The sequence below is a fragment of the Tenrec ecaudatus genome, chromosome 4 (genome assembly GCF_050624435.1).
Source record: "Tenrec ecaudatus isolate mTenEca1 chromosome 4, mTenEca1.hap1, whole genome shotgun sequence".
NCBI classification, from domain to species: domain Eukaryota; kingdom Metazoa; phylum Chordata; class Mammalia; order Afrosoricida; family Tenrecidae; genus Tenrec; species Tenrec ecaudatus.
Genome location: NC_134533.1, coordinates 6,466,998 through 6,481,572, shown reverse-complemented (window position 1 = coordinate 6,481,572; position 14,575 = coordinate 6,466,998). Strand labels below are relative to the sequence as shown.

Sequence of the window (14,575 nt, the reverse complement as noted above, 5' to 3'; positions counted from 1 at the left end):
CAGAGGAGGGCATCTTAGCTACACCCTCTACTAAGGCAGAGCCCCAGGTGAGGCTTGGTTCCCACCCTCTCCTGAGGATAGGTCAGAATCCCAAGAGAATTCCAGTCTCTTAGTAAATGCCTCCACAGTGGGACTGCCGCCCAGGTTTCAGAAGTCCAGAGTTATACCACATCACATAAGGAATTGCAGCTAAAAAGTCCACGGGAATTAACTGAAACTCAGATTGGTTTTTACTTTTCATTGTGAGATACGCAAGGGTCTGCATTTTACTTTTTTTATTATCTATTTTTATTGATCATTTTCTTGGGAGCTCTTGCAGATACCATTACTGTCCACAGTGCAGTCACATCGAGCAGAGTTGTACAACTGCTACCACAGCCAGTTTCAAAACATTCGCGTTCTTCTTGAACTCCTGGAGGCCAGCCCCCCTCTACCCCCTCCCTTCCCCTCCCTCCTCCCCAGGAACCCTTACTGTTGTTGTTACTTATTTATTTTGCCGTTTCTCACGCCAACCAATGTCCACTCACATACAATTCTGTTGTTTGCAACCCTCAAGGAGGATCCTAACTCAGATTTCAATTCTCCTTCCCTCTGAAGTTAGAAGAAGGCACATGCCTCTGCACCATTTTTGTACGTATTTCTTAGTTCCCGATGCCAAGGGGGCATAAAAAGGTAACACTCAGCACAGACTTGCAGAATAACCAAAGGTGAGGACACCATGCACGATTTCCTAATGTACCTTTTCCATGTGTGAGCATCCCAGCCCCTCTTCCACAGCTATAAAATTGGAGCAGCAGCTTTATTAGTAAGGCTGGACCAGGTCAGTGGAATGGGTGGCGAGTGAAACAATTCCATTGGTGGCTGCTGATGTTTTCAGATACCATTGAGTCAGTGCCTACTCTGCACAACAGCACAAAGCACCATCCCAACAACTGAGCCCATCTCTGCAGCCACTGTGTTCACCCATCCAGGGAACTTCCCGCTTTCTCTCCCAACAATGCAGATGCGAGCAACCTAGCATTGTCTGTCTGGTTATCCTGTTAGTCTTCTAGGTTACGTTTCTAGACTGGGAATGGCTGTGACAAATGACTTTTGGTCAAGTTTTGGATTTCGTCTTCTCCGCACCCCCTACCTACCGCTGAATGCCCTGACTATGATAGATCAGAGATGCCCTCCTAACTCAGTGGCGTGCATCCTGTTACCATTTTCTGCACTCTTCTAAGCTGCTCATCACACAGTGCTCCCTCACCACCTGGACGGGGAACACAGTCACGGGCAAGGAGTGGATGTGTTTCAAACTCCTGCAGAAATGTGGTGAAGAAAGCAGATGGTGGCCGGCTGTCAAAAGATATAGTGTCTGGGGTCTTAAAGGCTTGAAGGTAAACAAGCAGCCATCTAGCTCAGAAGAAGCACACCAGCCTGTGTGATCATGAGGTGTCCAAGGGATCAGGTTTCAGGTAACATCAGAACAAAAAATCATATCATTGTGAATGAGGAGGAGTGTGGAGTGGAGACCCAAAGCCCATCGTAGGCAACTTGCCACCCCCTTACTGAAGGGTCACAGGGAGGAGACGAGCCAGTCAGAGTGCAGTGTAGCAACAATGAAACATACAGCTTTCCTCTAGTTCCTTAATGCTTCCTCTCCCCCAATATCATGACCCGAATTCTACCTTACAAAATACAGCTAGACCAAAGGATGTACACTGGTACAGATAGGAACTGGAAACACAGGGAATTCAGGACAGATGAACCCCTCAGGACCAGTGGTGAGAGTGGCAACACCAGGAGGGTGGAGGGATGGTGGGGTGGAAAGGGGGAACCGATTACAAGGATCTACATATAACCTCCTCCCTGGGGGACGGACAACAGAAAAGTGGGTGAAGGAAGACATCAGACAGTGCAAGAGATGACAAAATAATAATTTATAAATTATCAAGGGTTCATGAGGGAGGGGGGATCAGGGAAGGAAGGGAAAAATGAAGAGCTGATGCCAGGTGCTTAAGTGGAAAGCAAATGTTTTGAAAATGATGAGGGCAATGATTGTACAAATGTGCTTCACACAACTGATATGCATATGGATTGTGATAAGAGTTGTATGAGCCCCTAATAAAATGATTTTTTTGCCCCTAATGATTTTTTTAATTTCTAAAATTAAAATAAAAAACAAACTCCTGCAGAACAAGAGAGAAGCCTTAGTAGCCTAGTGGTTATGACGTGATGTTGGTGACAAAGGACAGGAAGTAAAGGCAGGCTCCCCGCCAATTTCTCTCCAACTCAAATGGTATATTCCCAAAACTCCACAGATCCTCACTCTTGCCCCTCAAGTTAGAAAGAGATCGGCCTGCATTACTCATTTTCAATCAGACTCCCTTCCTACAGGAGGTCACACCTGTTAGTGGTCAGGACTGGAATGTAATTCCTGGGGCATTTATCACCTATGGCGCTCCAGATCTCTAACAAGCATGTGCTGGCTTCCTCCAGAGAGATTAGGAGCTTTCCACTGGGAAGTCAGGGAGAGGCCAACTTCTCCACATTTTCAGGTCGGTGAATTGAAAAGCAAGGAGTGGTGGCCTACTTCTTGGTAAACAAGCCTGCAGTGCAGAGGATTTCTTGAAGGTGTGGCCTGTTGCTTGGCCCTGAGTTATAATACTGCCAAAACCACTGGCTAGGCCACAACCTCACAAAGGAATTGGTTTACTATACAAATACTGACTGTGCATTAAAACCAGCCAACACGATTAAGTGACTTTGTGGAAATTGGTCTGTTTCTGTGTAAATTAAGTGATCCTGGCCTACCAAAGAGATTGGTCAGGTCATGGTCTGGTGGGAGGATCATGCGTACCTTGAAATTGAACATAAGGGTCAATCCCACAGAGGCAGAAGGGAACCTCATTACCATCAAGAAAAGCCCGGAGTGTCAGGTATCCCCGAGATCCAGGGTACCTATGCTAAGAACTTCCAAGACACAGGAGAGAGAGAGCTGTAATATTGGAGCCGGCACAAAACAAAGGTGGCAGCAGTGTGGGCAGAGGGAATCGGGAGACTGGCAAGGCTGACAACAGTGGGTCAATCTATGAAGCATGAGTTGAGAGCCTGCGGGCAGGTGGCTTGCAGGCAAAGGAGAATACTTTCGGTTAGTTATTTGGTAGCAGAGCTAAAGAAGGTGTGTGTCACTTGCCCAAGCAGGGCAGAGGTCAAGAGAAGACCAGTGATGGGCACAGCTGAGAGATAGCCTGCCTCCCTCCAGAACCTGTCAAGAAATAGCTACCCTGTCTGAAGAAATCTACCCTGCCCCCTGTTATCTCCAATTGGTTCCTGCTCCAGTGTTATAGCTTGTTAGACTTCCTGGTAAAGCCCATGACCCCATGTAGCTATGAGTTCTGTGTGGCTGCTGTACCAAATGAGCACACCCAGCAAAGAAAGAGGACTATGGGAGAGATGCCAGGGCATGATGGGGAAAGAGATGAGAGCAAGATGCGCCTGACGCGCGGGCATCACCAGTCATGGGCTGATCTGAATTTTCATCACCCCTCATGGAGTCAGACAAGGCCAAATGGCATCACCAAGCCCGGGCAGAAATCAAGAACCCTTCAGAACCAGGCTCCCTTTCAATCAAAAACTCATAATGTGGAGATGTACTAGGGGAAGTGTCATTTCCACACACACCAGGCTGAGACTCAGGGGAGCAGGCCTCAGATTTACCATTGCTGAGTCACGGGTCGGATTTCAGAACGAGTCCTACGTCACATAGAGCCTTTGGACACGTGGGATCTAATTGGAGATTTAAATTCCACCTAATTTGTGGCTACAGTGGATAGGAAATGAAGCCTTAAATTAATTGAATTGGATTACTTGAATCCAATCAAATGGTATGATGGCCTGGGTGGAAAATGCAGAGTCCCACGAAGAAAAGCGGATTGTGCAATGCCAGGCTCCGCTCTAAGGTGCACCACAAGGAGGACACTGAGACCACTGACGAGCGGAACCAAAGCAACCGTGAGTCAGGGCACTGCTTCGCAGCTGGACATGCAGGCTGGGGCCAAGCTCCATCCTGGCCGGGGATTCCTGGGTCAAGAAAAACCCTCCAGAAGCTGCATCTGCCACGGAATCAGTTCTGACTCATAGCAACCCTACGGGACAGGGTAGACCAACCCATACGAGTTTCCCAGACTCGTTCCTGAGAAGGAAAGCCAATAATCTATCGTTTGGGATCCTGGAATTATTCCCTTATTAAGTAAACTACTTTAATTTCAGCACAATTAGGATTAACTAGAGACATACCTAAGGAACCCCATGGTGGCACAGAGGTTAAGCACTTGGCTGAAACCAACTGGCCGCTCTGTGGGAAAAAGAGGTGGCAGTCTGGGAAACCCGAGGGAGCAATTCTACTCTGTCCTCAGAGTCCAGATGCGTCCCATCAACTCCAGCAGTAAATGGTTTGGGCTTCTGTTTGGCTTCTACAGACAAACCTAAGCAACCCTTAGAAGAATGGGTGCATTTGAATTAAAATGCTGGTGAAGAACAGTGACAGTACCAAGGGTTATCAAAAGAACGAACAAATCTATCTTGGAAGAAGTACAGACAGAAGGTTGCTTCCATAGAAGCAAGGATGGCAAGACTTTGTCCCGGGTACTTTGGACATGTTATCGGAAGAGGTCAGTCCCTGGAAAAAGACATCAAGCTTGGAGAAGCAGGACAGCGAAAATGAGGAAGACTCCATGAGATGGACTGCCACAATGGGCTCAAACAGAACAGAAATTGTGGGGTGGACGCAGGACGGAGCAGTGTTTCCTTCTGTTGTGCATGAGCTCACTGTGAGTCGGAACCAATTGATGGCACTGAGCAACAACAAAGGAACTCTTAGGGGTGTCTGTTTTAAAAAGCGTCGAGGAGGTCTGGTGGCACAGTTGGTTACAAGTTGGGATACCAACCCCAAGGTAAGCAGTTCAAAACCACTAGCCTCTGCTCGGGAGAGAGGTGCAGCTTTTCTGCTCCTGTAAAGACTTACAGACTCAGAAACAAGTAGGAATTAGCTTAACTTTACAGCAATGAGTTGGGTTGGATTGGACATACCTAAGAAAATTAAATCTTTAGTATTAAGAAATTTGTGCCAAGAAATTCGTGCCTTAGGTACTTCACCTATTACTAACTTGAGTACTGAAATGTTTACAGGAATTCAGCCAGCTCACTTAACATTGACTTAGGTTTGTCATTTGTTTTAATAAATCATTTTATTGGGGCTTTTACAGTTCTTAAAACAATCCATACATCAATTGTATCAAGCATATTTGTACATACGTTGCCATCACCATTTTCAAAACATCTTCTTTCTACTTGAGTCCTTAGTGTCAGCTCCTCTTTTTTCCCTCCCTCCCACAGGTTTGTAATTTTTAAGCAGGAATTCTACGAAGTTAAAAATAGTACTGTTAAACGACATATAACCAAAACCAAACTCACTGCCATTGAGTCGATGATGACTCATAGTGACCTATAGTGACAAGGTCAGCCTGCCCCTTTGACTTTCTGAGACTGTAACTACTTACAGGAATAGAAAGCCCCATCTTTCTCCCTCAGAACAGCTGGTGGTTTAGAACTGTTGACCTTGGGGTTAGCAGTCCAAAGTATAACCACTAAGCCACCAAGGCTCCTTTTGATGACATACAGGCATGTGAAAAGATGCATAACATCAATCATCGTTTGGAAAATCCAAATTAAAGCCACAGTGAGATACCACTACCTACTGCTTAGAATGGCTACGACTTAAAAGATTGATCCCACCAAGTGTTGGCAAGGATGTGGAGGTACTGGAGTTCTCATTTGTAGTTCATGGCAACCTAAGGCAGAAGCACCACTTTGGAAGGCAGCTTGGCAGTAAAAAGTTAAACCTAGTCTGGTCACAGGAGCCAGCCCCCCCCACTCCCAGGCATGGGGCCAAGAGAAGGTGAAATTTATATCCATACAGAGTTCAAAGCAGTTATATTTTTCGTCATCGCAGAACATCAAAAGGGAAAAGATAAACAGATTGTGAAATAGCTGCACAAGGGGGCACTTCTCAGCAAAACAAGAAAACAAATGAAGAACTCTTGATACATGGAGTAACATGGGCCAATCTCAAAAGCACTGTGCCCGCAAAAGAAGCCAGGCAAAAGAAAAGAGTCACACTGAACAATTCCATTCATGTGACATTCCAGAACAGTAACAGGAAACTAACTGATCGATAGTGGCAATGGTTACTTGGGAGGCCCGGGAGCAACTGCCAAGGGGCTTGAAGAAATGTTTAGGGTTAAGGATCCGTTTGCCATCAATCACTCTCTTTCCCAAGTGCGCACACACTCGAGCACTTGTGAAATCACAAGGCATGCTTGAAATACGTGGGACTGACTGCCTTCCACTAAGCCTCAGAGGAAGCTCCTTTTAATAATAATACCAAACAGAGTTGGAAAGTGTGTGAATTTAAGAGTTGGCCTAATGAATGAGATGCATGCAGTAAGGCTTTGTTTGTTCATCAAATGGAGAGAGCAAAAATAATTCAAAGGAAATTAAATATAATTCATCGATTCAATTACAAATTTTCAAATGCGTCTGTTTGCAAATGAAACCAAGCGGTTGGTCGGAAGGCTCCTCCAAAGTGATGGGGAACGGGTTCTGGAATCGGAAACAGAACAGAAAGATGTGTGGGCGAAGGCGGGAGGCAAACTTTAAATACGTGACTTTGACGGATTGAAAATGAGCTCTCGTTTGATCGGAATCATCTTCACGTCGCCCAGACAAGCCACTGGCCTGGGCACCTAAACCTCTGTTGACCTGAGAGAGGCCAGGAGAGACAGTGACATTATGACTAACAATGCAATCGTGATAAATGCCAAGCCCACCAGCGGCACCCCAGAGGAAGATGAGGCAGTCCATGTCTGTGAATATTTACAGCCTTGGAAAAACCCTAGGGGGCAGTTCTTTTGGGTCACGCAGGTCGTCAGGGATCCGGATGGGCCTGAGGACAGTGGTTGGGTAACGGACACAGCATGATGGGCAAGCAAGAGGTACTGCTCTGGTTACAGTGACGCTGTCCCTGGAGGAACTGCTGGCTCCCCAGACATGTGAAAGGGGCACACGGATCCTCGGAGACGAAGCATGACTCAGCACAGGCAGGTGCCGGAATTTTCCCGTGGCCTCAGCTGCGATATCTGTCAGGCGAGGTGCACACCACGTGTCACATCCAGCCCCAGTCCGCCCACAGCTGGGGGAATTGTATCCTCCTTGTGATTTCCCCGTGCCCCCACCCCACACCCTTCTCTTTGCAAAGCGGCCAGCAGGCAAATGGGCACTGGGATCAGCGAGGAGGTGGTGCCCAGGAAGGCCTGGCGGAACAGGTTTAAGGCCACACCTCACTCTAGGTCCCTCCAGGATCACCAAGGAGATGGCACAGGAGGAAGGGAGGGTGGCAACCTTCAAGAGCTGCTGCCTTAGCTACTGTAACCAGGCAGAGCTGGGGCAGCCAGCAGGGAGGAAGAACTGATGAGTTCCACAAGCTCTGACCAGCTCCGTGGCCCGGCAGCAGCAGCAGAAGGCCCTTCCTGGCAACTCATTCTCCTTCCTGACGGATGGGCTTGGGCCAGGGAGGCAATGTGGGCAATAGACAACACTGCACAAACAAACCACACTGGGATCACACGCTTGACTTGGCAGCCGCCTCCGCTGAGCTCCGTGATGACAGGGAGTTTGGGGGAGCTACGCTCAACGCCCTCCCCTGCCTCTGGCCGGGGCCAAGGTCCCAGGAAGATGATGCAACGTCACAAACCATGAGCAAAGGGCCAGAGGCACAGGGAGAGGCAGGGGGGTGGACAGGAGGATGGAGCCAGTTCCCACCGCCAGCCTTTGCTCTGCCGCCTTTGCTGGGCAAACTCACGCCCGATAAACACTCTCTGCTGCCCAAGACTTAGCACAACACACGAGCCCAAGGAACAATCTCAACAAAGAGCAAGACTTGTCACCCGCTGGGTGGAAGGCCAAGGAAAATCCCCCAAAAGGAGGAGTCACCCCCCACCATGGACTGAAGCTGGGGGAAACTTGTCCCAGAGCCACCAAGTCCCCTGACACCAGCTGTGAAGCAGGGGCAGAGTGTCGGAAATGTGGTGGGGACAGCACAGAGGGAGGGCCATGCATGCATGACAAGCCTCTGGAGAGCAATCAGGACTACCAAGGTGGAAGGGGGATCCCTGGTGGACAGGAGTGGTTAAGCGCTTAACTTCTAACTGAAAGGTTGCCGGTTCAAATCCACCAGAGGCACCTTGTTAAAAGAGCCTGGCAGTCCACATCACCACTCCTAGGCAGCCTGCAGAAGCCTATGGGGCAGTTCTGCTCGGTATTGCAATGACCCATTAGATTTGACTCGACAGTGGGTTTGGGTGGATTTTTAAATCCTGGTGGAACCATGCAAGGTCCAGAGCATCTTCAAGCTCAAGCCAAGGAGAGGCCACTGGGCTGCCCAGCAGCCTGTAGTCAGGGAACACACTCACAGGCCACACAGGCAGTGGTGCCCGAGGACTACAGGGGAGGGGAAGGGGCAGTGCCACCCCACCCCCTGGGCCTTGTGATGTGCAAAGGCACAGGTTAAATGTGTGTAGGACCACCTGGCAGCACCACCTCCACAGCTGCTGGCCTCCCCCATTGACTGAAGGAGACTTCTCGGAAGCCATGCTGTCTGGGCGCATGGAGCTTCTGAGGAGCCTCCCCAACCTCCTTGCTCCCCACCAGGTCCCCAGAGCACACCCTTCTAGGTCACGGGCCTCCTGCCGAGGCTGGCCCAGCATCAGTGAAAAGCCCGCAGGAGGCAGAAAGTGACAGGCAAGAACTGCTTTGAACGGCATCAGCATCGCCAGAAATCACAGCTTGGTCTTCTATTTCTTGAACCTGAGGCCCGGTGCTCACACCTCTCTTATTGCCCACCACTCCTGAGGTCCCAGCCCCAGCCCCGGATCAGGGCACTCACCCTGCGTGCTTCCTCAGGTAGCTCTCCGGAAGGCAGAAGGTGTCTAAAGTAAAAGAAAGTGGGGGAACGGCATTATTACCAGCATTTCTCCCAGAGAATCAGGGATCCAGAGAGCTGAGCACAAAGGGCTGAGTGCAAAGGGGTACAACAGGAGGGCCCAGCCCACTCAGTAACACCTCAGCTGAGAGGGTGGCCCACACCAAACACCCTGCCACCAAGCACGCCCACCAACATTAGCTGCCATCCGTGGTAGCAAGCATTTCAGTGAACACCTTTATGCTGGTACCCACTACACACCAGAATGAGAAGTTCTAAACCAGTTATCTGGCGTGGCCGGCGTCTTCTCCCTTCCTGCCCCTCTCCCCTCAAGGCAGGCCCACTTTAAGAGCAAGTAATCCTCCAGGATACCTCTCCTGGGGACGCTCTGGTCCCCAGATCTTGCGGCTATTTGACACTAATCCAGAACTTGAGGGTGGAGGTGTCTCCTCAGCCCGGCTATTTCCCCAGGCCTTTCCTCCAAGACTCCCCCTTAGACATGTGTGTCCACCTCGTGGTGGGTGGGTCCCAGGAGCCCCCAGCCAACAGGTGGTGGTCCCTGGCCACTTTGTGCCCCCAGCATGATACCTATCGGTCAGCTGGAGCCACTGGTCAGTAAACAGCCGAGCACGGGCCCAGGCCAGCGAGCATTCAGAGGGATGGAAGAGGGGTGCAGGGAAATCAGGGGTCCTCTGGGCTAGGTGAAGGCTGAGCCGGCACGCTCAGGGCAGTCCAGGTCGCAGCTCGCTTGCTGGGCACAGACCTGGCATACCCCACTCTGCCAAAAGGCAGGGGCTCTGCACCAAAGGCCCCCAAGTCCTCGGGGCTTACTGACCAAGGGGAACCACGTGAAAGCTCACCCTGTCCTAGCTCTGCAGGCACCCTCCCTGGGCCTCCCCTGAGAAAGAGGACCCAAGACTGGCGTGTGACAGGCCCGTGGTGGCACGTGGAAGGAGCTGAGCAAGGTCCCCAGTACAAGGTCCCCAGACAAGAGCTCAGTAAGGTGGCCATGCTTGTGTGCTGTCCAGTCACAACCAACTCAGGGCTAGCCCATCGGATGGCAGGGCGCTGCCCCCAGGCTTGTGGAATCTGGGATCTGTATTTTCTCCCCCAGAGTGGGATTGACCTGCTGACCTTGCTGTGAAGAGTGCCACCAGGGTTTCTTCAGGACAGGCTGGCGCTGACTACCATCCTCAACAATAAAGGAGACGGCCCTCATCCAAGTGAATGAAGCCGGGCGTCTACCAGGAAGTCTTCACAGAGTCTCACAGAATCATCTCATTGTGGCAGGGCAAGATGAGGGACGGCCACCAGGAACCCATGGGGAGGTGGGGCTCTGAGAAGCAAGCTTCAAGGAACAGCAAAGAGTCTCCTGGGAAGAAGAGCCCTGAGGCAGAAGAGCCCATACCTGTGAGGTACTGTAAGGCCTAAGCCCCACAGGTAAGTCTTAGGTCCTGTGGGAGAGTCTGGAATGCCACGCAGAGGCATGCGTTTAATTCAACAGGTAAGGAGAAATGGTTTACTGTACACTTTTACACAAACAACACAGCTTGTCTATGGGGTTTTTGTAGCCCAGTGCTTTGATTTCCTGTACTGCCTGCAAGCAGTTATACGCATGTGCTTGCTATTATTTCCATAGGCTCATTATATGCAGAAAAACAGCATATTTGTTTCCTGGTCTCCCCTCTTCACTACCAGCCCCTACTCCCTCGGCAACGTTTGGCCAAGTGTCCACAGCTACAGCTAGAAGGCAGCTAAGAGACAGTGAGGAGATGGCCAGTCAGTCCCAGGGGGAGGGTTCCCTGTCTTCCAAGGATGTGAGTGAGTTAGTGCAAAAGTAGACCAGAGAAACTTCCAGGATATGAGACAGAGAGGCCTGTTCAGAAGGGTAAGATGGTGCTGAGAAGCAGCCAGGAAGAAGGCCCACAGCAGCAGACGGCTCAGAGGTGTCCACACTCATTGACACTTATACCAGCCACACCTGCGGGCGCCGTCCTACCCCCAAGTGACTCCTTTCCATGTTCCCCAACTCCCACCCATCGCTCTTCACTGGAAAGCTTGAGCCACTTTCTAATTTGCCCAAGGCATTTCATAAGCACCCACCTGGCTTTGTACAGGGGTAAGGAGGGCCCAGCAAGAGAGAGGCCACTGTGACTTGGAATGAGGGACCTGGGTCTCAGGTGTCACCAGACTGTAAGAGGTGTGAGATCAGGGACCCGCCACCACACCAGAAGTAAGAAAGGCAGGAACCAGACAGGAAGACATGAGAGGGCCCCAGTCTGTAGGCACAAACACCTTGAAGGAAAAGGTGTCCCGGGGAGGGTGACAGTGAGCAGGACAAGCCTGGAGGGATGATTCTGAAAAGTGAGAACCAGCCCAGCAGGCCACAGGAGAGGGATAGGATGTACAGACAAAAGGGTGTGGAAGTCTTGGAAGGCAGCCTGATTCAATTTAACCAACAGGGATTGTGCAACTCTGGTGAACAAAGCCCCTTCCCACATGGCTGGGTGGCCTTAACCAAGAAACCAAGGATGCCTGCTCTCAAGAAGCTTCTAGAATACAACAGAAGGTGCCCATGCCCCACGCCAAGCCCGTAAGAATCCATCACAACTACTTGGGCTTTTCCCAGCACCCTGGGGGCAGATGCAAAAGAATGTGAACAAGAGTTCAGAACAAGATCAAGGGTTCAGACTGGCAGAGCTGCATCCAAAAAGCCAGCATGGGCCGAGCGCTCGGAGCCCCAGTGTTTGCCTGATAAGCAGGGGAAAGGTGACAGAAAGCAGGCCGTTCAGGCTGAGGGTGGCAGTGGGTGAGGGAGCAGCAGGGGTGGTACATGTTGTGCCTGACCAGGATCCACACATCTCCCAGCCTCTGTTTTCTCAGCTGCAGGATGGGGAGAACAAACCCTGACCTAGGGGACTTAGGAACCTGGATCAGCCCAATTCCCAGCACCGCACAACCCCACCCACCCCAGCCCGCCTCCACGGGTGAGATGAGAATAGCTTTCCAGAGGTGAAAGAACTTGCTCAAAGTACGTAGGGGAAGTGGCGCTGGCAAGTCCCCAAAAGTCCAAGCCTTGGAACCGGAGCGCACGTGGTCCGTGCAGAATGCATTGCTGCTGGAAGAGAGAGCAATAGCAGCTATCCCAGAGAATGGAGTGAGGGAGCCTCTCAGGGCCCCGAGGACCAGCCTGGGGAGGTGTCTGCAGACACTTTAAATGGAAAGCCTGACATACACGCTGCAAGCACTGTGGCGCGGGGCTGGGGCTCCGATCTGACGCACTGGAGATTGAACCCTCTGGGACCTCAGTCTCGGGAAGACTCCCGGCCTCAATTTCTCCATCTAAAAAATGGGCCTTCAGACAAACAAGCAGACCAAGTCCTCATAGGACGCTCGAGGGTAGGGAAGGGACGGGCCCGGCCAGGGGTTCCGTTGAGGGGGCGGGACCCCGCGGGAGGAGGAACGGCGGCGCACGTCACATCGCGTCGCACACAGCGCAACGCCCGCCGCCGTCTCCCCGCGCCGTCACTCGTGGAGCCCGCGCCGCCGTTGCGTGCGCGAACCTTACATAAGCGTCCTCGCGGCGGCGGCGGCGGCGCCAGCGCACACCCACCCGTTCCGACTCACCATGAGGAAAATGAGGCGCGAAGCGCCGCCGCCACTCACCTCGCCGCTGCCGCAAGTCGCCGCCGCAATCGCCGCTGCCTCCACTGACAGGGAACAGCTGCGGCCTCTGCGCAACCGAACTTGCTGCAGCGCAGACCCCGCCCCCAGGACTTCTGATTGGCTTAGGCAGCCAGGCCCCTCCTGTGATTGGACGGTGCCTTCTGTCGCTCACCGCTCCCCTCGCAGGACTCCACCCCACGCCCGTCTGCCCCTCACGTTTAAGCCTTGGCGCCCCACGCCGGCCCCGCCCCTCCTGCCCCCGGATTGGTAGCAACTCTGTAAAAGCCCGCCCCTGGCGCGCCACCGCCTACTCCCTTGTCTCCAGAGGCCCACGTGGGCTGCCCCGGCCTGGACCGCAAGCCGCAATAGGCGGAAGTGGCCAGACTACTGCGTGCTGTGATTGGCTGGGGGCGGGGGTGGGGACGTGCGATTCATTCACCCGAGCAGCACGTGTCTCCCAGAGCCGCAAGCATAACAGATCGCACCGGGTCTCCAAGATCCGGGCAGACGCAGATTCACGCCAGTGGGCGAAGAGAGCTGGAGGAGAGCGTGGGCGAAGGGCAGGGAGAGGGAGAAAGCGCTGCTGCCGCGTGGTTTGATGTGACTCTGCCCTTCAGCAGCAACGGGGGCGGGGTGGTGGTGGTAATGGACCGGCGTACATCTGTGTGTCACCTTGGGCCAGAACCTGCATCTCTCTGCTCCTCAACTTCCTAATTCGCAGCCCCCGCTGAGGGAGTAGAGGATTTAAAAGACTCCTTTGAGACTTGCACTAGGAGCTTCAAATGTCCGGACCAACCAGAGGGTAGGGAGGTCGACCAAAATAACCTGAAATTCATGCTGGCCCAGGGAAGGGAGGCAGACGCACCAAAAAAAAAGACGATACATCAAATGATAATAAGGGTCTTGAGGGGAAGAAAACCAATAACTTACTTCCAGAAGAGCTAGACATATCCAGGATTCTGAGAACATCTTGTGAACTAGCCACTACTTCTTGAGCCTGGAGAGAGATTAGGCTCCCAGGCACTCCTGGGACTCCTGTGTAGTTTATCTCCAACTTCCTTGTCTCCTTGTCCTTAGCACCACCCACTTAGTCAGTCTAGCACAGCTGTTTGAGCAGTGGGCCCAGGACCAATGCCCCAGTTCTGTGTGTGCCTGGTGCCATGCTGGGGGGCCCATGGTGCACAGAACACAGCCCCCGCTATCACAGGACACACACATTCTATGGATCATCCAAGGACTCTACCCTCACAGGCTTGTGCAGCAGAATCACTGAAGGGTGACCTTGGTTGGGCCCACATCCTCTCAGGCTTGAATTCCTTCAGAAAAAGGGGTGGGTTTGGTAAACACCAAGTCGGTAGTTTTAGTTTTGTTATTGCCTTCCTGAGTCATCTGAGTGTCTACCATGTGGCTTCATCACTCCCTGCCCCTACTGGGCTGGACTTCCAAGATGCCTGTGCCCTTTAGAAAAGGCAAGACCCCAAGCTAGAGTGACAGGGGCTGTCATGTGGTAGCTCAAGGGGGCAACGGCTCCACCCAGGTGACTTTCTTGTCAACCTCAACCTAAAAGCCAAATGGAGGAGAAGTGAAAAGCGGCAGGCTTGAACAAACGCCGTGTGGGTTTGAACAATTAGCTTGTACATTCTCTAGGTTAGGAACCAGAACCCTTTCCACCCAGCCAGCTTGTCGTGTGGATTCTCCAGGACAAAGTTGGAAAGGTAGTCCATCCCTGGCAGGTTACCAGGGCAGGTGTGCTTTTGAGGCAAGGACAACACCCTGTCCAAGAGACAAATTTAGAAGGTGGGGAAAAGCCCAGGGACCATTAGTGCTCCCTGCCTCCAGCATTATAATCCCCCACCCGCCAGCTTCTGCCTATGTAACCTGCTTATT

General features: G+C 51.9%; 1 protein-coding gene across 1 annotated transcript in view; it reads right to left on the bottom strand.

Annotated features, from left to right (window-relative positions):
* PC (pyruvate carboxylase) overlaps window positions 1-12,768 on the bottom strand; it is a 93,945-nt gene extending 81,177 nt beyond the window's left edge. The window contains exons 1-2 of the mRNA XM_075545305.1: window positions 12,689-12,768; window positions 8,987-9,029 (exon numbers count right to left, since the gene is read on the bottom strand). The gene's annotated coding sequence lies outside the window, so the exon portion shown is untranslated. The remainder of the gene's footprint in view (window positions 1-8,986; window positions 9,030-12,688) is intronic.
* Between the last annotated feature and the right edge of the window lie 1,807 nt (window positions 12,769-14,575).